A 25,377-nucleotide genomic window follows, 5' to 3' on the forward strand; every position below is an offset into this window, starting at 1 on the left:
CGATCTCGTCATGTTGGCTATATAAGGAGAGAAGGTCAGCTGGTTATCCAGGACAACACCAAGACTTCTTACCTTATCAGATGGTCTAATCTGGAAGTCATCCAGAGAAATGACTAGGTCCTGGGTTGGAGACAGATCTCCAGGAATGAGCAACATCTCTGTCTTGCTGGGATTAAGTTTTAGATGATGAGCTGACATCCATTGTGAGATATCTCGCAGACATGCTGAGATGCGAGCGGAGACTTGCGTGTCTGAAGAAGGAAATGACAGAACAAGCTGAGTGTCATCTGCATAGGAGTGGTAGGAGAAGCCATGGGAGGCTATGACCTTACCCAGAGAGCGGGTGTAGATAGAGAAGAGAAGTGGGCCAAGTACAGAGCCCTGAGGAACACCGGTTGAGAGAGTGCATGGGGTAGATATGGATCCCCTCCATGACACTTGGTAGGAGCGCCCTTCCAGGTAGGAGGCCATCCATTGCCATGCTGAACCTGTTACTCCAAGGTTGGAGAGAGTGGTCAGGAGAATGCCGTGATTCACTGTGTCGAAGGCTGCAGAAAGGTCAAGAAGAATAAGAACAGATGACAGTTTGGCTGCTATATGTAATAACATGCCCTGTCATGAATGTAACAAAAGTGTGTAAAACATGACGTTAAAATCCTAAAATCCTAATAAATAATATTAACATGTCATGGACTGTGGGAGGAAAACATGCAAACTCCATACAAAAAGGATCCAGATTGTTCCACCTGGGAATCAAACCCAGGACTTTCTTGCTGTGAGGTGATTAAGCCACCGTGACTCACTGACAAAAATACAAAGAAATGCATATTTCCAATGTCACTGACCAAACGTCTGGTAAGGGTTGAGGTGGGACAGATTTATTGAGCGAAATGCAGGAAACAGCCCGGACAGATAGATTGCCAGTCCATCACAGGGCAGACAGCTAGTGCAGCGCCATGACACAACTGACATGAATGGTGGGGGAATACAGAGAGCATAGCGTGGTCTTGCATTAGGGTTTTTTGTGTAAGAACTGATCACTGGCCGGGGCCAAAGAAGGTTTGGTGGCATGTGATAGTCTTTGCTCAGTGTGGGTGTAGTATATACAGCAGAGGAATTGCAATGGGGACTTGGATTTGATTAATTTGGGAGTGGAAAAGTGAAAATAAAACAATGATTAAAGTTATAACTCTATTTGGTTAATCTTCCATACTACTAAGTGGTTTAATTACACACCTTTTAACTACAGTTTTTACCATTTTTTAAAAAGCATTAGGAGTGCAATTTGGGTGCTGTGTTATTAAAAGGGCTCATTTACTTGATTCACAGGACGAGGTTTATACTTACTCAGCTTCTAAGCGGCCCCTCATATAAAAGCATACCTGAGAGGAATCAGTTATTTAATTAGTAGTGATGAGAAGCCTGAAATAGAAAAGGAGGTGAGACTTAAAGGTCCTGAAGAAGACCTCTGATGGTCTACACTATATGGCTGAAAGTATGTGGACACCTGGACATTCCATTCCAAAACCATGAGCATTAATAACACCCTCTATCCTTCTGGAAAGACTTCTTACAAGATTCTGGACTCAGTGTGCCCATTCAGTCAGGACAGCATGAGTGAGTTTAGACACTGGCTTGGCTTGCAACCAATTTATCTTCTTCTATAACTTCTTCAGTATCAAGGAGGGATGGCACGGTGGCTCAGTGGGTAGCACTGTCACCTCACAGCAAGAAGGTCAAAAGAGCTTTTTTGAGGTCAGGCAGTTATATGGACATAACATTTTTTGAGAATGCTTTCCTCTAAATTTAACATACAACGATCAGCCATGACATTAAAACCACCTCCTTGTGCAGTGCTGATGGATTTTTAAACACCTCAGTGTCATTGCTGGACTGAGAATAGTCCACCAACCAAAAATATGCAGCCAACAGCGCCCCGTGGGCAGCGTCCTGTGACCACTGATGAAGGTCTAGATGATGACCAACTCAAACAGCAGCAATAGATGAGCGATCGTCTCTAACTTTACATCTACAAGGTGGACCAACTAGGTAGGTAGTTTAAGGCAGAAATCAGATAAATGTAGTCGTGGACAGGTGACAACCTATGAAACTGTTGTGTTCAATGCCACTGAATCCTTTGTCTATGGATTTATGCACCTACTAACATAGGTATCAACATACTTTATGATGTCCTAACAAAGCTTAAACTTATATCCTCTCCTGAAGTTTTATTGAAAATTAAGTCATCTGATCCATGCACAGTATTGGGCTTTTCTTAGCCTCATCCTGATGTTAACCAATAATGTACCCTTGGGATTTTTATCCTGAATAAAATATCATTGTATAATTCATATAATTCAATATCAAGATCAAATTCAATAAGCTGCTCCATTATGGCCTTACTTCCTCTTTATATGACTTGCATTTATATAAAGGCTAGCCTATAGAGTAACCGGCTCTGTACAGTTTAGCACATTCACCAAGCACACTTTAAAAACTTGGTTCTAGATTGCCACATCACTTTAGTTATCTTTAGGAGACTCTGAGTTGTGCCAGGAGTCCAAGAAAGTGTAACTTTTTGCTGCTTGCAGCACCAGCAAATGTCTGATCTGGCATCTACTGTATGTCCTTATACACTGCCTGGCCAAAAAAAAGGTCACACACTCAATATTATTGATGATGGGAGATTTGGACCACTGCACAAAGTCTTCTCCAGCACATCCCAAAGATTCTCAATGGTTCAGGTCTGGACTCTGTGGTGGCCAATCCATGTGTGAAAATGATGTCTCATGCTCCCTGAACCACTCTTTCACAATTTGAGCCCGATGAATCCTGGCATTGTCATCTTGGAATATGCACGTGCCATCAGGGAAGAAAAAATCCATTGATGGAATAACCTGGTTGTTCAGTATATTCAGGTAGTCAGCTGACCTCATTCTTTGGGCACATAACGTTGCTGAACCTAGACCTGACCAACTGCAGCAATCCCAGATCATAGCACTGCCCACACAGGCTTGTACGGTAGGCACTAGGCATGATGGGTGCATCACTTCAACCACCTCTCTTCTTACCCTGATGCGCCCATCACTCTGAAACAGGGTAAATCTGGACTCATCAGACCACATGACCTTCTTCCATTGCTCCAGAGTCCAATCTTTATGCTCCCTAGCAAATTGAAGCCGTTTTTGCCGGTTAGCCTCACTGACAAGTGGTTTTCTTAACGCTACACAGCTGTTTAGTCCCAATCCCTTAAGTTCCCTTCACACTGTGCGTGTGGAAATGCTCTTACTTTCACTATTAAACATATCCCTGAGTTTCACTGTAGTTTTTCTACCATTTGATTTCACCAAACATTTAAGTGATCGCCAATCACGATCATTCAAGATTTTTTTCCCACCACATTCCTTCCTCGAAGATGGTGTTTCCCCACTGTCCTTCCACTTTTTAATAATGCGTTGGACAGTTCTTAACCCGATTTTAGTAGTTTCAGCAATCTCCTTAGATGTTTTCTCTGCTTGATGCATGCCAGTAATAATTTGACCCTTCTGAAACAGATTAACATCTTTTCCACGACCACAGGATGTGTCTTTCGACATGGTTGTTTAACAAATGAGAAGCTATTCACTGCATCAGTTAGGGTTAAATAACTTGTTGCCAGCTGAAACATAATCACCCATGCAGTAATTATCCAATGGGAGACTCTTACCTATTTGCTTAGTTAAATCCAGGTGGTGACCTTTTTTTTGGGCAGGCAGTGTATATGCTGTATGGCTAAAAGTATCTGGACACCCCCACTAATGATTGAGTTCTGGTGTTTCAGATGTGTTCAGGTGTACACAACAAATTATACTGTTTATTTCTTCATACACTGAATGAATTGACATAAATATCTACGGACACAATCCAAAATCTTGTGAAAGAATTATCCGGAGGAGTGGGGCCTGTTGTAGCTGCCAACTTCATATAAATGCCTATGGTTTTTAGGTTGGATATTCAACAAGCTTATGGCCAGGTGTAGTCATACAGTTACAACTGTATTGATTGAGGTTTAATGGCTTTTGTGCTGCAACTGCTTTCTGCTTTCCTCTAGTTTGGTTAACTTGGAAGTGTGATTGGGATCATTGTTTTGCTAGAAAGTCTAATTATCACCAAGGATCAACTGATAGTTCCTGCAGTGGAAAAATATTCCCACATTATTACTGACCCACCTCCATGCTTGATCGTGGAGTTGAACATGTTTGTACTTCTTGGTCAAGAGTGGTGTGCAGTGTGGAGTCTAGCCATGAAGTCCTTGGTTGTTAAGTGTTCGTCATATGCATCCGTCATATTTCTAGCAATGAGATTGCTAAGGCTTCTGGATGAAATTTTGGGCTTTCTTCCATGGCCAGGCAGGTTTGCTGCTGTGGCACAAGTTAGGAACTTCCAGACAATATGCACAGTGGAGTCTCTGGTAGTGTTCAGTATCTTAATTTGAATTAGGCAGAGCTACAGGGATTTCTATCACCGAATATCACTGAATATCACCAAACTGCACTAATGTTATCAGAAAAAGCTTCCAGATGCTGACAGCATTTCTATTCATTATTATTTGCACGTTTAGTTGACGCTTGTAATGGAATGTTGACTATTGACTTGATTTATAATCTACATCTACATTATTCAATTTGCATCGTGCTTCCTCTCTGTCTATGCCGAACCCTGCCCTGACCGAGGAGACCGAAGCTAACCCATATCCCCTCCGATATTTCTGCAAAAAAAATGCAGAAACATGGGCAGCAGCCGGATGCATTTTTGCCACCTACACATTTTTATGAGTTTGGCACCACCCAGCTTTGCATGTGAAGAGACACACCCTAAGGGCACTCTTCCTCATCTATTGTGCAGGCGCCTCTAATCAGCCGGCAGAGGTCGTAATCGCATTCTGACAGAGAGAGACCCACATCCGGTTCTTTGTCCCACCCCCCCAACTGAGAAACCGGCCAATCGTTGCCCATACAGCCACTCAGCTTCGAACCGGTGAAGCAGAGCTGGATTCGATACTACGTACTCAGAATCCAGCCCTGGTTGCAGCGTGTCTTTTTACCACTGTGCCACCTGAGCGGCTCTTTTATCTCTGTTTTTAAACTGTCACTATTTCAATATTGGGTCTCTGTGAGTTTATGTGTATACAGGGAGGCAAGTAGTGCTTATCTCCAAGCTTGTTGACCCTCCCAAAACAAATGCAGTAGCTGGCTTTCTTGAGGAAGCACGTTAGTCATCACCATTTCAGACTTGTAGCTGTCTTGAGATTTGTGAAAGTCAGCTAGTGGAAGTGCACTTACAAAACTGAAAGAAAAATCAGTTGGAATATTAAATCCCTATAATTACTGTAATTAAAGGTGTTCCATAGTCCACCTGGACTAAGTCATTTTAGGTGCATTATTATTACTACTTTTGTAGTAAAACAAGCCTTATATACAGTATATACACACACACCTAGAACTTTAATAGGTGCACCTACCTGAACATGCATTGATTATTTCATTACATACAACACATACCATGCAGATGAACTGTTGCTCATTGAACTTGTAACCCCTCACATAATCCTCCTGACCATTCTTAGCCCTACACTAGCTTACCACCCCTAAAACCTTTGTTTGAGTCTCATTTGTACCACTAACACACCACACATACAGTTAACTGTGTCTAAGGGAGGGAAGGCTGAATGTAGCATGGTGGATAGCACTGTCACACAGCAAGAAGGTCCTGGGTTTGATCCCCAGGCAGAGCGGTCTGGGTCCTTTCCATGTGGAGCTCCAGTTTCCTCATGTCTAAGGACATGCAATCAGGCTAACTGGACATACAAAATTGCCCTAGGTGTGAGTGTGTTTGTCCTGTGATGGACTGGAATTGTACCCACCGCGACCCAGAATAGGACAAAACTGTGCTAAGACAGACAATGAATGAAATATTAATTAGTATATGTTATGTTTAGAATCATACAAAATTCAACAAAGGTTAACAAAAGCATGGTGCCCAGGTGGCGCAGCGGGATAATCCACTAGCACACCAGTGCCGAGATTCTGAGCTCCTGGGTTCGAATCTCGGCTCTGCTACCGATTGGCTGGGCGCCGTCTAGCAGGCACAACTGGCTAATGAATACAGCAGATAAAATTGTCATCCAGTCTGCTGGGTGGAAAAGACCGGACTAAGGGGTGGGGTTATCAATTGCCCAGGGCACCTGTACAGAAAGTGGAGGAGCTTTCTGTCTGCGAAGCCGACCGAAGTATGGGTAAATAAGTAGGGATTAGTGGACTGCGCACACGTCAGGGGGAGAGTGTGTCAGGTGAATATACATCCTCCTTGAATGGCGTAGGGGTCCCCAGCAGCGGATTGGCAACACTAAACTGGAAGAAAAAGGGGGTAAAATGTATAAAAAGATAATAATAATAAAAAAACACTACTGTTCAATACATTAAATACATTTATTTTCATTTACCTTGAATAATATTAATAATATTAAATATATTAATGATTAACAAAAGCACTTACTGTTCAATACATCAAATGGTACATTTATTTTAATTTACCTTGAATAATATTATTAATATTAAATATATTAATAATATATTTAGGATAACCTAAATCACTTTAATTGAATAGCAGAGCATGTATCTACTAATAAGTCTCTTCTACAGTAAATCTTTTTATCCATTTACAGCCAATCAGGATTTTGCTTTGGACTATTCCCTTTTTTTCCCCCAGAAGTTGTCAGACTCTCAGCCGATGTGAGATACATTTTTGTAATGTATAGGCAAACTCATCCATATTATTTCCCCCATGAGCTACATGTGGGTTGATTTCAGTGTTGTGCTGTTATGACTGACAGTTTATAGTGCTTCCACAGTGATGTACACAAATTCTGCATTAATTTAATATGATTTACAGACTGCATGTTTCACATTACTGAACTGCGCATCCAGTAATGTTCTGTACTTTCAGAGAGTGTGTTGCCGAGACAGTGAGAGCTTTAAACTGTTAACAGTAAACAGCTTCATATGAACCAGATTAGACATGTGCAGTCTCCACCCTCCACAAGATGTGGTTGTGTAATAATGTTACAGCCAGTCTTGCTCATGTTATGTAAGTAAATTATGACTTGAAAGCCTGATCAGACCATGTCTGCCAACTAGTATTAAAGTCCTAATAATAATAATTATGTAATATTCTGTTTTCCCTATTTCAATTCCTCTGTCGCGTGCACCACCACCACACTGGCTGAGAAGGGGTGCAGATTAGTGGCCTCCCAGACACGTCATTCCTGTTTGTTTATTCATCATCTGTTTTACCACCGCTTTATCATACTCAGGTACGCTGTGGGTCCAGTTTAATGGCTGAAAGGTAGGAAACACCCTGGACAGGTCGCCAGTCCAGCACAGGGCAAACACACACACACACCTAGGGTGATTGTATTACCTCCAATTAACCTGACTGCATGTCTTTGGACTGTGGAAGGAAAACCAGAGCATCAAAAGAAAGCCCACACAGAAACGGGGACAACATGCAAACTCCACACAGAAAGGACCCAGATCATCCTGCATGGTAATCAAACCCAGGACCTTCATGTGAGGCGACAGTGCTAGCCTTCGAGCCACCATGCAGCCCAAATTGCTTTCTAATTCTTAAAATTACTCTAAAACATATGAGGGATTACGCTATATTTCAAGTAATCCTTCACCACTGTCAATCAATCAGTTAGTCACTCTTGGAGCAGCTGGATGGGGAGTTATCACCTCTTCTTGCCCCTGCATTCTGCACAGGCTTCTCTTCCGCCAATCAGGGTCTTTACTCAGCGTATGAAGACCCACTTACCCACGCATAGTCCGGTCCCCACCCTGCAGATATGGTGGCCAATTAGTATCTGCTGCAGGCACTGTCAATTATGCCTGCTAGATGGTGCCCTGCCGACCGGAGGCAACGCCGAATTTCGAACCAGTTCAGAATCTCGGTGTTGGTATCCTAGTGAAATACCCCGCTGCGTCACCTGGGCGCCATTTATTAAGATTTTAATGTCATGTTTTGATGAAAGGACCCAGACCGCCCCACCTGGGGATCGAACCCAGGACCTTCTTGCTGTGAGGCAACAGTGCTACCCACTGAGCCACCATGCCACCCCCAAAAAATAATAAAGTAAAAAAGAACACTAATTCAGTCCCTGCATTCAGTCTTCCATCCAAATCCCAAGTTCCAAGTTCAAAACATATAGTGTATTTTATTAGATTTAATACACCTGTTAACGATGGGTGTGGCTGAAACACCTGAACTCAATAATTAGAAGGGATGTTTGGGTAGCCTAGTGGGTAGAGCTTTGGACTATCAACTAAAAGGTTGAGAGTTCAAATCCCAGCTCAGCCTTGCAACTTCCAGCTAACCCTCTTGGCTCCAGGGGCGTCGTACAATGGCTGACCCTGCGCTCTGACCCCAGCTTCCAAACAACCTGGAATATGCGAAGAATTTCATTGTACTGTACATCTGTATATGTATATATGACAAATAAATGCATTCTATATTACATACTTCATGTACATACAGTAGCTGGATAGATTAGGTTGCTTTGTGTGTACACATGTACCAGCATATAGTAGTATGGTTGGGGGGTAAAGATGCAATGGAATGTGTTTTTGGGTCTTTACGGACGGAGAGTTCTGCATTCCATCATTAATAGGTCACAGCCCTGCCTTTACTCTCGCTTCTATTGTCAGCTTACTCTCTCATCTCTGCACCCCTCTTTATTTTTGTCTTTTATTCTTTGTTTCCTCGACTCTAATTTGATCTTCTCTTCCCATCAGACTTCTAAGGCGAGGTGTAGGGGGTTGGTAGTGAAACGGAAGAGACAGTGTCTGGGTGTTATATTAATGCAGCTCTGTGAAGCGTTCATCTTTGTCAGCCTCTCACGTGTTTATGCATCATTCATGCCTCTTTAAATTTGGGCTTGTTAAACGTCTTTTGTTGTTCTGATATTGTAATCTATCACAGAGGGCTTCACACAGAGAGGGGCTCGATGGGCCCTAGTTTGCATTTCTAAATGTATTTTAGCACTCAGCTTGAGTTCTTTTTTTTAAATACATGCTTTTTACATTTTTTCATTTCAAATATGCCCCAGGCTGTACACAGTTAGTAGAGGGGGTGGTCAAAATAATAGAAATCTATAACAATACAGTGGTGGGAAAAGTACTTGCAATGTTAGTAGGTGATGAATGATTTTCAGATTATAAAAACCAAACATGATAATACCTTCTGGAAAAGACATTTGTAGTACTATAGGACTAGCCAAACCACATTTCTCTATATAAAAGACTTGGAACAGTGGTGAATCTATCCAGAAATTACCAACCTGATAATATAAGGTATTAGACAAGAAGATCCAAGAAAACATATAAAAAATTGCAGACAGTTTTAGCCTAATACAATGGTACCTTGAAATTCAACGTAAGTTGGTTCTAGGCAAGGACGGATTAAGGATAATCTGGGCCCCACACCGCCACCCCCCCCCCCCCCCCCCCTCCAAAAACATAAATAAATTAATACATTAAACAACCTGTCAATAACTAACCCTAACACAAGAATCTATTTTATATAAGTTTCTTTCTACTCTTCTTTCTTGCAAAGTCATCCACTAATTCATCAAAATTAAGCTGTCTGACCAAATCTGATTCAATGGCCAGAAATGACAGTGAGTTCAGGCGATTTTGGCGCATCCTAATCCTGAATGAAATATGAAATATGGTAGCTTGCCTGGCAATTTGTAGGTCCCTAGAAAGTCAAGGAGCCATGGTAAATGACTTCTATGGAAGTCAAGGGCCCCATAGCAGGGGCCCTCGTGATCAAGGGCCCTCTAATGGTATGCCCTGCTCTTCTCTAGGGCCCCCTGGTAGGGGCTCTCATAACCAGGGCCCTCTAAAAATATGCCCCCCTCTTTCCTAGGACCCCTAATAGCCAGAAGTCGAAGTCAGAGCAGTGCCACAACGCCTCATCCATTTTCATAAGGGGCCCAAAAGCATGGCTAGGGCCCAAAAGCATGGCTAGGGCCCAAAAGCATGGCTAGGGGCCCCAAAAGCATGGCTAGGGCCCCCAAGAGGCCCTGGGGTCAAAGTCCCTAATAGTCAGAGGATCCTTAAAATGGAGGGCCCTCGGAAATAAAAATATATTGTATCATAAATGTTGATAGGCATCGCAAAATGTTTTGGGCCAGGGCCCCCCTGGGGCCCCCTGACCTCAAGGGCCCCTGGGCGCTGGCCCCACTGGCCCGGTCAGTAATCCAGCCATGGTTCTAGGAGTGGAGTTGAGTTTCAAGGTATTTTTTCCCATAAGGATGTATGGGAAACCTGTTAATGCGTTTCATAGTCCAGTGGAACTGCATATATTTTAGGCTAATGTAAAATAATGGGTTTGTTTTTGACACTTAAACACTGAAAATAACACAAATATAATATAAAAAACACTGAAATACAATTGAAAACAGTTAAAAATCAATAAAAAATACAATAAAACCTGCTCTTTACCTTTACTTCTTTAAGTACTTCTTGTTTTTTATGGTTTTTAATCATGGAAATGCTTGATCTTGGAAAGCGGCAAAATAGCTTTTTAGCTATTTCAAAATAAGCGTTTCAGACTCTTTATTGAAAAAAAGCTGATTCTTACAATTTCTCAGAACCCTGAGCTATAACGCCAGTTTGAAAGTGAAACAGAAGAAAAATACAGCTAAACACAGATACAGGGGTTGGACAAAATAACTGAAACACCTGGTTTTAGACCACAATAATTTATTAGTATGGTGTAGGGCCTCCTTTTGCGGCCAATACAGCGTCAATTTGTCTTGGAAATGACATATACAAGTCCTGCACAGTGGTCAGAGGGATTTTAAGCCATTCTTCTTGCAGGATAGTGGCCAGGTCACTACGTGATGCTGGTGGAGGAAAACGTTTCCTGACTCGCTTCTCCAAAACACCTCAAAGTGGCTCAATAATATTTAGATCTGGTGACTGTGCAGGCCATGGGAGATGTTCAACTTCACTTTCATGTTCATCAAACCAATCTTTCACCAGTCTTGCTGTGTGTATTGGTGCATTGTCATCCTGATACACGGCACCGCCATTGGATGCACATGGTCCTCTAGAATGGTTCGGTAGTCCTTGGCAGTGACGCGCCCATCTAGCACAAGTATTGGGCCAAGGGAATGCCATGATATGGCAGCCCAAACCATCACTGATCCACCCCCATGCTTCACTCTGGGCATGCAACAGTCTGGGTGGTACGCTTCTTTGGGGCTTCTCCACACCGTAACTCTCCCGGATGTGGGGAAAACAGTAAAGGTGGACTCATCAGAGAACAATACATGTTTCACATTGTCCACAGCCCAAGATTTGCACTCCTTGCACCATTGAAACCGACGTTTGGCATTGGCACGAGTGACCAAAGGTGTGGCTATAGCAGCCCGGCCGTGTATATTGACCCTGTGGAGCTCCCGACGGACAGTTCTGGTGGAAACAGGAGAGTTGAGGTGCACATTTAATTCTGCCGTGATTTGGGCAGCCGTGGTTTTATGTTTTTTGGATACAATCCGGGTTAGCACCCGAACATCCCTTTCAGACAGCTTCCTCTTGCGTCCACAGTTAATCCTGTTGGATGTGGTTTGTCCTTCTTGGTGGTATGCTGACATTACCCTGGATACCGTGGCTCTTGATACATCACAAAGACTTGCTGTCTTGGTCACAGATGCGCCAGCAAGACGTGCACCAACAATTTGTCCTCTTTTGAACTCTGGTATGTCACCCATAATGTTGTGTGCATTGCAATATTTTGAGCAAAACTGTGCTCTTACCCTGCTAATTGAACCTTCACACTCTGCTCTTACTGGTGCAATGTGCAATTAATGAAGATTGGCCACCAGACTGGTCCAATTTAGCCATGAAACCTCCCACACTAAAATGACAGGTGTTTCAGTTATTTTGTCCAACCCCTGTACATGTGCATGCCTTCAGACTGAATTTCTCATTGTTAATTTAAAATAAAAAAAATAAATAAAAAAAAGCTGAACACGTTGAATTTAAGGTAAACATCAAGTTTAAGGGTACAAATTTCTTAACAAAGGGTGTGGGGTTTCAAAGATTTAGAGTTTAGGGGACATTGAATTACAAGGTACCACTGTAGACTGAACAAATATTAGATTCAGAGGTTTTAAACACCTCACTGTCACTGCTGACTTTTTCATGACTATTTACATTGTAGATTCTCACTGAAGGCATCAAAACTATGAATGAACACATGTGGAGTTATGTACTTAACAAAAAAAGGTGAAATAACTGAAAACATGTTTTATATTCTAGTTTCTTCAAAATAGCCACCCTTTGCTCTGATTACTGCTTTGCACACTCTTGGCATTCTCTCCATGAGCTTCAAGAGGTAGTCACCTGAAATGGTTTCCAACAGTCTTGAAGGAGTTCCCAGAGGTGTTTAGCACTTGTTGGCCCCTTTGCCTTCACTCTGCGGTCCAGCTCACCCCAAACCATCTCGATTGGGTTCAGGTCCGGTGACTGTGGAGGCCAAGTCATCTGCCGCAGCACTCCATCACTCTCCTTCTTGGTCAAATAGCCCTTACACAGCCTGGAGGTGTGTTTGGGGTCATTGTCCTGTTGAAAAATAAATGATGGTCCAACTAAACGCAAACCAGATGGGATGGCATGTCGCTGCAGGATGCTGTGGTAGCCATGCTGGTTCAGTGTGCCTTCAATTTTGAATAAATCCCCAACAGTGTCACCAGCAAAACACCCCCACACCATCACAGCTCCTCCTCCATGCTTCACAGTGGGAACCAGGCATGTGGAATCCATCCGTTCACCTTTTCTGCGTCTCACAAAGACACGGCGGTTGGAACCAAAGATCTCAAATTTGGACTCATCAGACCAAAGCACAGATTTCCACTGGTCTAATGTCCATTCCTTGTGTTTTTTGGCCCAAACAAATCTCTTCTGCTTGTTGCCTCTCCTTAGCAGTGGTTTCCTAGCAGCTATTTGACCATGAAGGCCTGATTTGCGCAGTCTCCTCTTAACAGTTGTTCTAGAGATGGGTCTGCTGCTAGAACTCTGTGTGGCATTCAACTGGTCTGTGATCTGAGCTGCTGTTAACTTGCGATTTCTGAGGCTGGTGACTCGGATGAACTTGTCCTGAGAAGCAGAGGTGACTCTTGGTCTTCCTTTCCTGGGTCGGTCCTCGTGTGTGCCAGTTTCGCTGTAGCGCTTGATGGTTTTTGTGACTCCACTTGGGGACACATTTAAAGTTTTTGCAATTTTCCGGACTGACTGACCTTCATTTCTTAAAGTAATGATGGCCACTCGTTTTTCTTTAGTTAGCTGATTGGTTCTTGCCATAATATGAATTTTAACAGTTGTCCAATAGGGCTGTCGGTTGTGTAGTAACCTGTCTTCTGCACAACACAACTGATGGTCCCAACCCCATTGATAAAGCAAGAAATTCCACTAATTAACCCTGATAAGGCACACCTGAAAACCATTTCAGGTGACTACCTCTTGAAGCTCATTGAGAGAATGCCAAGAGTGTGCAAAGCAGTAATCAGAGCAAAGGGTGGCTATTTTGAAGAAACTAGAATATAAAACATGTTTTCAGTTATTTCACCTTTTTTTGTTAAGTACATAACTCCACATGTGTTCATTCATAGTTTTGATGCCTTCAGTGAGAATCTACAATGTAAATAGTCATGAAAATACAGAAAACGCATTGAATGAGAAGGTGTGTCCAAACTTTTGGCCTGTACTGTATATATCGAGTTTCATTATATATATATCAAGTTTATTATGAATATATATCAAGTCTCATTATATATATATATCGAGTTTCATTATATATATCAAGTTTCATTATATATATATCGAGTTTCATTATATATATATCAAGTTTCATTATATATATATCGAGTTTATTATGAATATATATCAAGTCTCATTATATATATATATCGAGTTTCATTATATATATCAAGTTTCATTATATATATATCGAGTTTCATTATATATATATCAAGTTTCATTATATATATATCGAGTTTCATTATATATATATCAAGTTTCATTATATATACTGTATATCGAGTTTCATTATATATATATCAGGTTTCATTATATATGTATATAGAGTTTCTTTATATATATATATCGAGTTTCATTATATATATATCGAGTTTCATTATATATATATATATATATATATGATTTTCATTATATATATTTATATCAAGTTTTATTATACATATATATATATCAGGTTTCATTATATACAGTATATATCAAGTTTCATTATATATATATATCGAGTTTCATTATACTGTATATATATATATCAAGTTTTATTATATATATCGAGTTTCTTTATATATATATCGAGTTTCATTATATATGTATCAGCATTTGCTATATATTTCCTGTTTGGCTTGCCTTAATTATATATGTAAATATATATATATATATATATATATATATATATATATATATATATTTCAGACAGTTACAATAGACTGCCATGTGTTTTTAAATTTTTGTCCCTCTGAATCAGTGACAGATGTTCACGTCTCAGGTTAAGTGCATAGGAATCGATGACCACTCTGGTATGTCTATGCCTGAGGGGATGTCTGACAGTGCCACATTAGGACTACATGACCCATCCCCTTAGAAGGAAAACTGCAGTAGTGTGTTTTGTTTTGCTAGTACCAGTGCTTTGGGATTATCAAGTAAAACCTTGCTTTATCTAGCATATGTAGGATAAAGTCAGTGTGTTAATGTGCCATTATTAAAATCCAGGCTGAACTACAAGCATTTAATTCAGACATAATTTTGGATTTTTTCCCCTTTTGTACACAAGCATGGTCATTTACAGTTTCCAGCTCCTTGAACTACTTAGTGAACTCCTTGAGGTATATGGGTCTGTTCGAAAGCCTAGTGAGCTGCCTTGCTGTCTTACTGCCTACATAGGCAGCTGTCTCAGTAGAGTCATTGACTTATAAGTCAGGTTATTTGAACACACTACTAAGACAGCGATTTAGCGAGTTAGCCCCATGCAGAGATGTTCACAAGTCACAAAACACGAGTCCGAGTCGAGTCACGAGTCTTTAGGCTAGAGTCCGAGTCAAGTCACCAGTCTTTAGGTTAGAGTCCGAGTCAAGTCACGAGTCTTTAGGTTAGAGTTTGAGTCAAGTCACGAGTCTTTAGGTTAGAGGTTGAGTCAAGTCACGAGTCTTTAGGTTAGAGTCCGAGTCAAGTCACGAGTTTTTAGACTAGAGTCCGAGTCAAGTCAAGAGTCAATATAATAAACACAAAACATATATTGGAAATGTAGCGTAGAAATAAACAAATTATATGTAAGTTCAGATAAAAAACAACAACAGATTAGCGACTGTATTTTGCCGTTTTACTTAGTGCCTTTACTTTCCTGGGTACCAGTTGAAAGCTTAAACTGACATTTTGTTTTCATTGCAAATTACGGCACAAAATCCCAAACACAGCAAAAAATCCATAACCACTGCTTACCTTAGCTTATGTTGTTCCAGATGCTATTAAATTTATATAATTTTGTAAATGTGCTTATAATTAAAAACCTCCAAACTTTTCCCGGTTGTGAAGTAAAACATGAACTTGTTAGAAAGCCAATCAAGCGTTTCATTAACACATCATCTGTGTGATGCTGCAAACTAAATACATGCAAATAACAGCATTTCTTACTAAAAATTAAAATCAGAAGGTCTGATTGGTTCAGAAACTTTCAATCATTAGCGCCAATTCTGTAGAAGCGTTCCATTCACATTAGCTGTTCAGCTGTTCCTGTGAAGTGCACTATGTTGCAATCCAAAGGTAACGAAAATGTTCAAAAGAAGTGGACTTCAAACTGTGTAGGGAGAAGGGAGCGACTCTTCATCGCTACGCCGGAAGCTGGCTGGAACATTTACCCATTGTATGCGTTGCGGTTTAAGACGACTGGAGCTTTATTAGAGAGCAGAAAATGACACGATAAGAATGATGTCGGATCATATACAGTGTATCACGAAAGTGAGTACACCCCTCACATTTCTGCAAATATTTCACTATATCTTTTCATGGGACAACACTATAGACATGAAACTTGGATATAACTTAGAGTAGTCAGTGTACAACTTGTATAGCAGTGTAGATTTACTGTCTTCTGAAAATAACTCAACACACAGCCATTAATGTCTAAATAGCTGCAACATAAGTGAGTACACCCCACAGTGAACATGTCCAAATTGTGCCCAAAGTGTCAATATTTTGTGTGACCACCATTATTATCACTGCCTTAACTCTCCTGGGCATGGAATTCACCAGAGCTGCACAGGTTGCTACTGGAATCCTCTTCCACTCCTCCGTGATGACATCACGGAGCTGGTGGATGTTAGACACCTTAAACTCCTCCACCTTCCACTTGAGGATGTGCCACAGGTGCTCAATTGGGTTTAGTCCATCACCTTTACCTTCAGCTTCCTCAGCAAGGCAGTTGTCATCTTGGAGGTTGTGTTTGGGGTCGTTATCCTGTTGGAAAACTGCCATGAGGCCCAGTTTTCGAAGGGAGGGGATCATGCTCTGTTTCAGAATGTCACAGTACATGTTGGAATTCATGTTTCCCTCAATGAACTGCAGCTCCCCAGTGCCAGCAACACTCATGCAGCCCAAGACCATGATGCTACCACCACCATGCTTGACTGTAGGCAAGATACAGTTGTCTTGGTACTTCTCACCAGGGCGCCGCCACACATGCTGGACACCATCTGAGCCAAACAAGTTTATCTTGGTCTCGTCAGACCACAGGGCATTCCAGTAATCCATGTTCTTGGACTGCTTGTCTTCAGCAAACTGTTTGCTGGCTTTCTTGTGCGTCAGCTTCCTTCTGGGATGACGACCATGCAGACCGAGTTGATGCAGTGTGCGGCGTATGGTCTGAGCACTGACAGGCTGACCTCCCACGTCTTCAACCTCTGCAGCAATGCTGGCAGCACTCATGTGTCTATTTTTTAAAGCCAACCTCTGGATATGACGCCGAACACGTGGACTCAACTTCTTTGGTCGACCCTGGCGAAGCCTGTTCCGAGTGGAACCTGTCCTGGAAAACCGCTGTATGACCTTGGCCACCATGCTGTAGCTCAGTTTCAGGGTGTTAGCAATCTTCTTATAGCCCAGGCCATCTTTGTGGAGAGCAACAATTCTATTTCTCACATCCTCAGAGAGTTCTTTGCCATGAGGTGCCATGTTGAATATCCAGTGGCCAGTATGAGAGAATTGTACCCAAAACACCAAATTTAACAGCCCTGCTCCCCATTTACACCTGGGACCTTGACACATGGCACCAGGGAGGGACAACGACACATTTGGGCACAATTTGGACATGTTCACTGTAGGGTGTACTCACTTATGTTGCCAGCTATTTAGACATTAATGGCTGTGTGTTGAGTTATTTTCAGAAGACAGTAAATCTACACTGCTATACAAGCTGTACACTGACTACTCTAAGTTATATCCAAGTTTCATGTCTATAGTGTTGTCCCATGAAAAGATATAATGAAATATTTGCAGAAATGTGAGGGGTGTACTCACTTTCGTGATACACTGTATATATATATATATACACACACACACACACATACAGTGTATCACAAAAGTGAGTACACCCCTCACATTTCTGCAAATATTTCATTATATCTTTTCATGGGACAACACTATAGAAATGAGACTTGGATATAACTTAGAGTAGTCAGTGTACAACTTGTATAGCAGTGTAGATTTACTGTCTTCTGAAAATAACTCAACACACAGCCATTAATGTCTAAATAGCTGGCAACATAAGTGAGTACACCCCACAGTGAACATGTCCAAATTGTGCCCAAATGTGTCGTTGTCCCTCCCTGGTGTCATGTGTCAAGGTCCCAGGTGTAAATGGGGAGCAGGGCTGTTAAATTTGGTGTTTTGGGTACAATTCTCTCATACTGGCCACTGGATATTCAACATGGCACCTCATGGCAAAGAACTCTCTGAGGATGTGAGAAATAGAATTGTTGCTCTCCACAAAGATGGCCTGGGCTATAAGAAGATTGCTAACACCCTGAAACTGAGCTACAGCATGGTGGCCAAGGTCATACAGCGGTTTTCCAGGACAGGTTCCACTCGGAACAGGCTTCGCCAGGGTCGACCAAAGAAGTTGAGTCCACGTGTTCGGCGTCATATCCAGAGGTTGGCTTTAAAAAATAGACACATGAGTGCTGCCAGCATTGCTGCAGAGGTTGAAGACGTGGGAGGTTAGCCTGTCAGTGCTCAGACCATATGCCGCACACTGCATCAACTCGGTCTGCATGGTCGTCATCCCAGAAGGAAGCTGACGCACAAGAAAGCCCGCAAACAGTTTGCTGAAGACAAGCAGTCCAAGAACATGGATTACTGGAGTACCCTGTGGTCTGACGAGACCAAGATAAACTTGTTTGGCTCAGATGGTGTCCAGCATGTGTGGCGGCGCCCTGGTGAGAAGTACCAAGACAACTGTATCTTGCCTACAGTCAAGCATGGTGGTGGTAGCATCATGGTCTTGGGCTGCATGAGTGTTGCTGGCACTGGGGAGCTGCAGTTCATTGAGGGAAACATGAATTCCAACATGTACTGTGACATTCTGAAACAGAGCATGATCCCCTCCCTTCGAAATCTGGGCCTCATGGCAGTTTTCCAACAGGATAACGACCCCAAACACAACCTCCAAGATGACAACTTCCTTGCTGAGGAAGCTGAAGGTAAAGGTGATGGACTAAACCCAATTGAGCACCTGTGGCGCATCCTCAAGTGGAAGGTGGAGGAGTTCAAGGTGTCTAACATCCACCAGCTCCGTGATGTCATCATGGAGGAGTGGAAGAGGATTCCAGTAGCAACCTGTGCAGCTCTGGTGAATTCCATGCCCAGGAGGGTTAAGGCAGTGCTGGATAATAATGGTGGTCACACAAAATATTGACACTTTGGGCACAATTTGGACATGTTCACTGTGGGGTGTACTCACTTATGTTGCCAGCCATTTAGACATTAATGGCTGTGTGTTGAGTTATTTTCAGAAGACAGTAAATCTACACTGCTATACAGTCTGTACACTGACTACTCTAAGTTATATCCAAGTTTTATTTCTATAGTGTTGTCCCATGAAAAGATATAATAAAATATTTGCAGAAATGTGAGGGGTGTACTCACTTTTGTGATACACTGTATATATATATATATACAGTGTATCACAAAAGTGAGTACACCCCTCACATTTCTGCAAATATTTCATTATATCTTTTCATGGGACAACACTATAGACATGAAACTTGGATATAACTTAGAGTAGTCAGTGTACAGCTTGTATAGCAGTGTAGATTTACTGTCTTCTGAAAATAACTCAACACACAGCCATTAATGTCTAAATGGCTGGCAACATAAGTGAGTACACCCCACAGTGAACATGTCCAAATTGTGCCCAAAGTGTCAATATTTTGTGTGATCACCATTATTATCCAGCACTGCCTTAACCCTCCTGGGCATGGAATTCACCAGAGCTGCACAGGTTGCTACTGGAATCCTCTTCCACTCCTCCATGATGACATCACAGAGCTGGTGGATGTTAGACACCTTGAACTCCTCCACCTTCCACTTGAGGATGCGCCACAGGTGCTCAATTGGGTTTAGTCCATCACCTTTACCTTCAGCTTCCTCAGCAAGGCAGTTGTCATCTTGGAGGTTGTGTTTGGGGTCGTTATCCTGTTGGAAAACTGCCATGAGGCCCAGTTTTCGAAGGGAGGGGATCATGCTCTGTTTCAGAATGTCACAGTACATGTTGGAATTCATGTTTCCCTCAATGAACTGCAGCTCCCCAGTGCCAGCAACACTCATGCAGCCCAAGACCATGATGCTACCACCACCATGCTTGACTGTAGGCAAGATAAAGTTGTCTTGGTACTTCTCACCAGGGCGCCACCACACATGCTGGACACCATCTGAGCCAAACAAGTTTATCTTGGTCTCGTCAGACCACAGGGCATTCCAGTAATCCATGTTCTTGGACTGCTTGTCTTCAGCAAACTGTTTGCGGGCTTTCTTGTGCGTCAGCTTCCTTCTGGGATGACGACCATGCAGACCGAGTTGATGCAGTGTGCAGCGTATGGTCTGAGCACTGACAGGCTGACCTCCCACGTCTTCAACCTCTGCAGCAATGCTGGCAGCACTCATGTGTCTATTTTTTAAAGCCAACCTCTGGATATGACGCCGAACACGTGGACTCAACTTCTTTGGTCGACCCTGGCGAAGCCTGTTCCGAGTGGAACCTGTCCTGGAAAACCGCTGTATGACCTTGGCCACCATGCTGTAGCTCAGTTTCAGGGTGTTAGCAATCTTCTTATAGCCCAGGCCATCTTTGTGGAGAGCAACAATTCTATTTCTCACATCCTCAGAGAGTTCTTTGCCATGAGGTGCCATGTTGAATATCCAGTGGCCAGTATGAGAGAATTGTACCCAAAACACCAAATTTAACAGCCCTGCTCCCCATTTACACCTGGAACCTTGACACATGACACCAGGGAGGGACAACGACACATTTGGGCACAATTTGGACATGTTCACTGTGGGGTGTACTCACTTATGTTGCCAGCTATTTAGACATTAATGGCAGTGTGTTGAGTTATTTTCAGAAGACAGTAAATCTACACTGCTATACAAGCTGTACACTGACTACTCTAAGTTATATCCAAGTTTCATGTCTATAGTGTTGTCCCATGAAAAGATACAATGAAATATTAGCAGAAATGTGAGGGGTGTACTCACTTTTGTGATACACTGTATATATATATATATATATATATATATATATATATATATATATATATATATATATATATATATAATTGTCATACGTAACTATTGTTGCTGACTTTTGTTGTCCAAGTCATTTTTTGCGAGTCACGAATCAAGTCCGAGTCATTTGAAACGAGTCATTTGAAATGACATGGGGCCAGAGATGGGGACATGAGTCTGCGACTTAAGACTTGAGTCCCCATCTCTGGCCCCATGTCATTCAAACCAATGAAATAAGGTGGCACAATGTGCTAGAATGTCAACTAACGCCTCCCTCCGAGTACCAAAAACGGTTACATTCGCTAACATGCCCAAATTTGCAAATAAATGACACTTGTGCAAGTTTATTCAAATTAAAATTCAATGATAATTTATTTACGTTTGAAAATAACTCCATTTGTTGTTCCACATCCATCCACCATAATTGTATATTTTGTGTACAAAGTTGTGCTGCATTGAATGCTGGGATTGCCTTCACCGCTAAGGCAGCATCAGATGCTCCCTTGTTATTCTGTCAAAATACCGTTCAAATTTAAGGTACCTTACTAGGCAGCATTTTAGGGTGTCTAAGAATTTGCACAACCTTCTTCTCGGGAGGGCGAGTAGGATGATGTAAAATGCTGTCTATGTAAAGAGCTCACTAGGTTTTTGAACACACCCTGTGACAAACCCTATCCGACATAGGTGCAGTCTCCGGCTGCTTCTTTTCACCTGCCAGTAGTAAAATAGTGTATGGAGGGACATGCTATGCCCTTCCATGAATCATTTACCTCTAGTTCTGTCAACCTCCCTCCTTTATACACAGCACATTGTGTCTGTTAGACACTCAATAGCACACCTAAGGTTCAAACTTAAAAGCTTGAGATCTCAGCGGTGGTGGCTAGTGCATTTGACAAACGTTCTTAAGTTAGACAAATTGTTCTAGACAAATGTATACCAATGGTTCATGAGTGGTTTTTAAATCATTCTTTAACAGTCTCCATTATGCTTCAAAAACAGCCGCTATTGTCTATTAAATGGCATAGTTGATGAAATCCCGCCAATTTGCTGCTGTTACAGCCATAACAGTTTTTTGATTAGTGGAATTAAAGCCTATTCAGTCAAGGGCAACAAGGCGTTATTAATATTCTAATTCATCCTGAAGACATTCAGTACGGTTAAGGTCAGGGCTCTATGCATACCTTTTACACCAAACTGGTAAAACCAAGATTTAATGAACCATGCTTAATACCTCTTTAAGGAAACGGGCATGCTGGAACAGTTTGAAGCAGGTTAGGTTATTCATTTTATAGGATTGATTTTATGCACCTGTTAGCAATAAGCGTGGCGGAAACACTTAAACTTTAAGTGAGTTGTCCATATAATTTTGTCTCTTTGTTCTAGCCATCAAACTTTTGTGGATTAGACTTCACTTGACATTTGGACTTGATTTTTCTAGTTCATCTTGACTGTAAACAGTGACAGCTGTGTTCCAAATTTCTAAATTCTACATTCTCTTTTTCTCTGATTTTTTCCCCCCAATTTTCTCCCCTAATCACCTGAGCGGCGACAACAGCATATTAGACCACTGTAATAAAATATTTTTAAGTTTTGATTTCGGGATTAAAGTCGAAATTATTTCAAGAATAAAGTTGAAATAATTTCGAGATTAAAGTTGAAATGATTTTGAGATCAAAGTCGAAATGATTTTGAGAATGAGGTCGAAATGATTTTGAGAATAAAGTTGAAAAATTTTGGCCAAAGACTGTGCAGCCGTCGTAGACTTGTCAGTTCAGAGAAGCACGGGTCTCAGTACCTGGATCAGCACGCAAGCGCTGGGGGGGACGTTCAATGTTACTGTGGTTATCCAATAACCCGCGATTACTTTTGGGTTGTTGTTTGTATTGTACACTTCCATCCACATGACATGACGACTAAACCAATCAATGCAACCATTTATAGCAATGCTATATGGTTTTAGTTAATCGTACAAGTCCATATGCCATAAGGCGTTGGGGCCTCGGTTGAAGTACTGATGATGACGCAGACACCGAGCGCACTGGTGGCGCACTTTCTTTTAAATAAACACAGTTTATTGCAAAGCCGTTTCAGCATCCTGATGCCTATAACAAACTGGTACGGATGTGCCAGGAGATTGGGGAATTCTTTATTTGTGAAAGCGGTATGAAAGTATAACTACCAAAACTACCAAATCATGAACATCCCTCATTTTAACACAAAGAGGTTGCTATGGCCATTATATTTTAACTTTCATCTCGAAATCATTTCGACTTTATTCTTGAATTTATTTTGACTTTAATCTCGAAATAATTTTGACTTTATTCTCAAATTTATTCTGACTTCAATCTCGAAATCATTTTGACTTTATTCTCAAATTTATTCTGACTTTAATCTTGAAATCATTTCGACTTTATTCTCAAATGTATTCTGACTTTAATCTCGAAATCATTTTGACTTTATTCTCAAATTTATTCTGACTTTAATCTTGAAATCATTTCGACTTTATTCTCAAATTTATTTTGACTTTAATCTCAAAATCATTTTGACTTTATTCTCAAATTTATTTTGACTTTAATCTCAAAATCATTTTGACTTTATTCTCAAATTTATTCTGACTTTAATCTCGAAATCATTTCAATTTTATTCTCAAATTTATTTTGACTTTAATCTCAAAATCATTTTGACTTTATTCTCAAATTTATTTTGACTTTAATCTCGAAATCATTTCGACTTTATTCTCAAATTTATTTTGACTTTAATCTCAAAATCATTTTGACTTTATTCTCAAATGTATTCTGACTTTAATCTCGAAATCATTTTGACTTTATTCTCAAATTTATTTTGACTTTAATCTCAAAATCATTTTGACTTTATTCTCAAATGTATTCTGAGTTTAATCTCGAAATCATTTCGACTTTATTCTCAAATTTATTTTGACTTTAATCTCAAAATCATTTTGACTATTCTCAAATTTATTTTGACTTTAATCTCGAAAGCATTTCGACTTTATTCTCAAATTTATTTTGACTTTAATCTCAAAATCATTTTGACTTTATTCTCAAATTTATTTTGACTTTAATCTCGAAATTATTTCGACTTTAATCTCGAAATTATTTCGACTTTATTCTCAAATTTATTTTGACTTTAATCTTAAAATCATTTTGACTTCATTCTCAAATTTATTCTGACTTTAATCTTGAAATCATTTCGACTTTATTCTCAAATTTATTTTGACTTTAATCTCAAAATCATTTTGACTTTATTCTCAAATTTATTTTGACTTTAATCTCGAAATTATTTCGACTTTAATCTCGAAATTATTTCGACTTTATTCTCAAATTTATTTTGACTTTAATCTCGAAATCATTTCGACTTAATTCTCAAATTTATTCTGACTTTAATCTCGAATTCATTTCGACTTTATTCTCAAATTTATTCTGACTTTAATCTCGAAATCATTTCGACTTTATTCTTAAATATATTCTGACTTTAATCTTGAAATCATTTCGACTTTATTCTCAAATTTATTTCGACTTTAATCTCGAAATCATTTCGACTTTATTCTCAAATTTATTTTGACTTTAATCTCAAAATCATTTTGACTTTATTCTCAAATGTATTCTGAGTTTAATCTCGAAATCATTTCGACTTTATTCTCAAATTTATTTTGACTTTAATCTCAAAATCATTTTGACTATTCTCAAATTTATTTTGACTTTAATCTCGAAAGCATTTCGACTTTATTCTCAAATTTATTTTGACTTTAATCTCAAAATCATTTTGACTTTATTCTCAAATTTATTTTGACTTTAATCTCGAAATTATTTCGACTTTAATCTCGAAATTATTTCGACTTTATTCTCAAATTTATTTTGACTTTAATCTTAAAATCATTTTGACTTCATTCTCAAATTTATTCTGACTTTAATCTTGAAATCATTTCGACTTTATTCTCAAATTTATTTTGACTTTAATCTCAAAATCATTTTGACTTTATTCTCAAATTTATTTTGACTTTAATCTCGAAATTATTTCGACTTTAATCTCGAAATTATTTCGACTTTATTCTCAAATTTATTTTGACTTTAATCTCGAAATCATTTCGACTTAATTCTCAAATTTATTCTGACTTTAATCTCGAATTCATTTCGACTTTATTCTCAAATTTATTCTGACTTTAATCTCGAAATCATTTCGACTTTATTCTTAAATATATTCTGACTTTAATCTTGAAATCATTTCGACTTTATTCTCAAATTTATTTCGACTTTAATCTCGAAATCATTTCGACTTTATTCTCAAATTTATTTCGACTTTAATCTTAAAATTTGAAAATATATTTTTTTACAGTGACCCTAATGCGCTGTCGTAGAAAATTTATGTTCTACTTTCCGAAATTTTAAAATAGCTTTCTAGACTTTTCCATTGTTATACTTATGGCTTCATCTAATGAGCACAAACA

Source organism: Trichomycterus rosablanca, chromosome 3 (assembly GCF_030014385.1).
Source record: "Trichomycterus rosablanca isolate fTriRos1 chromosome 3, fTriRos1.hap1, whole genome shotgun sequence".
NCBI classification, from domain to species: domain Eukaryota; kingdom Metazoa; phylum Chordata; class Actinopteri; order Siluriformes; family Trichomycteridae; genus Trichomycterus; species Trichomycterus rosablanca.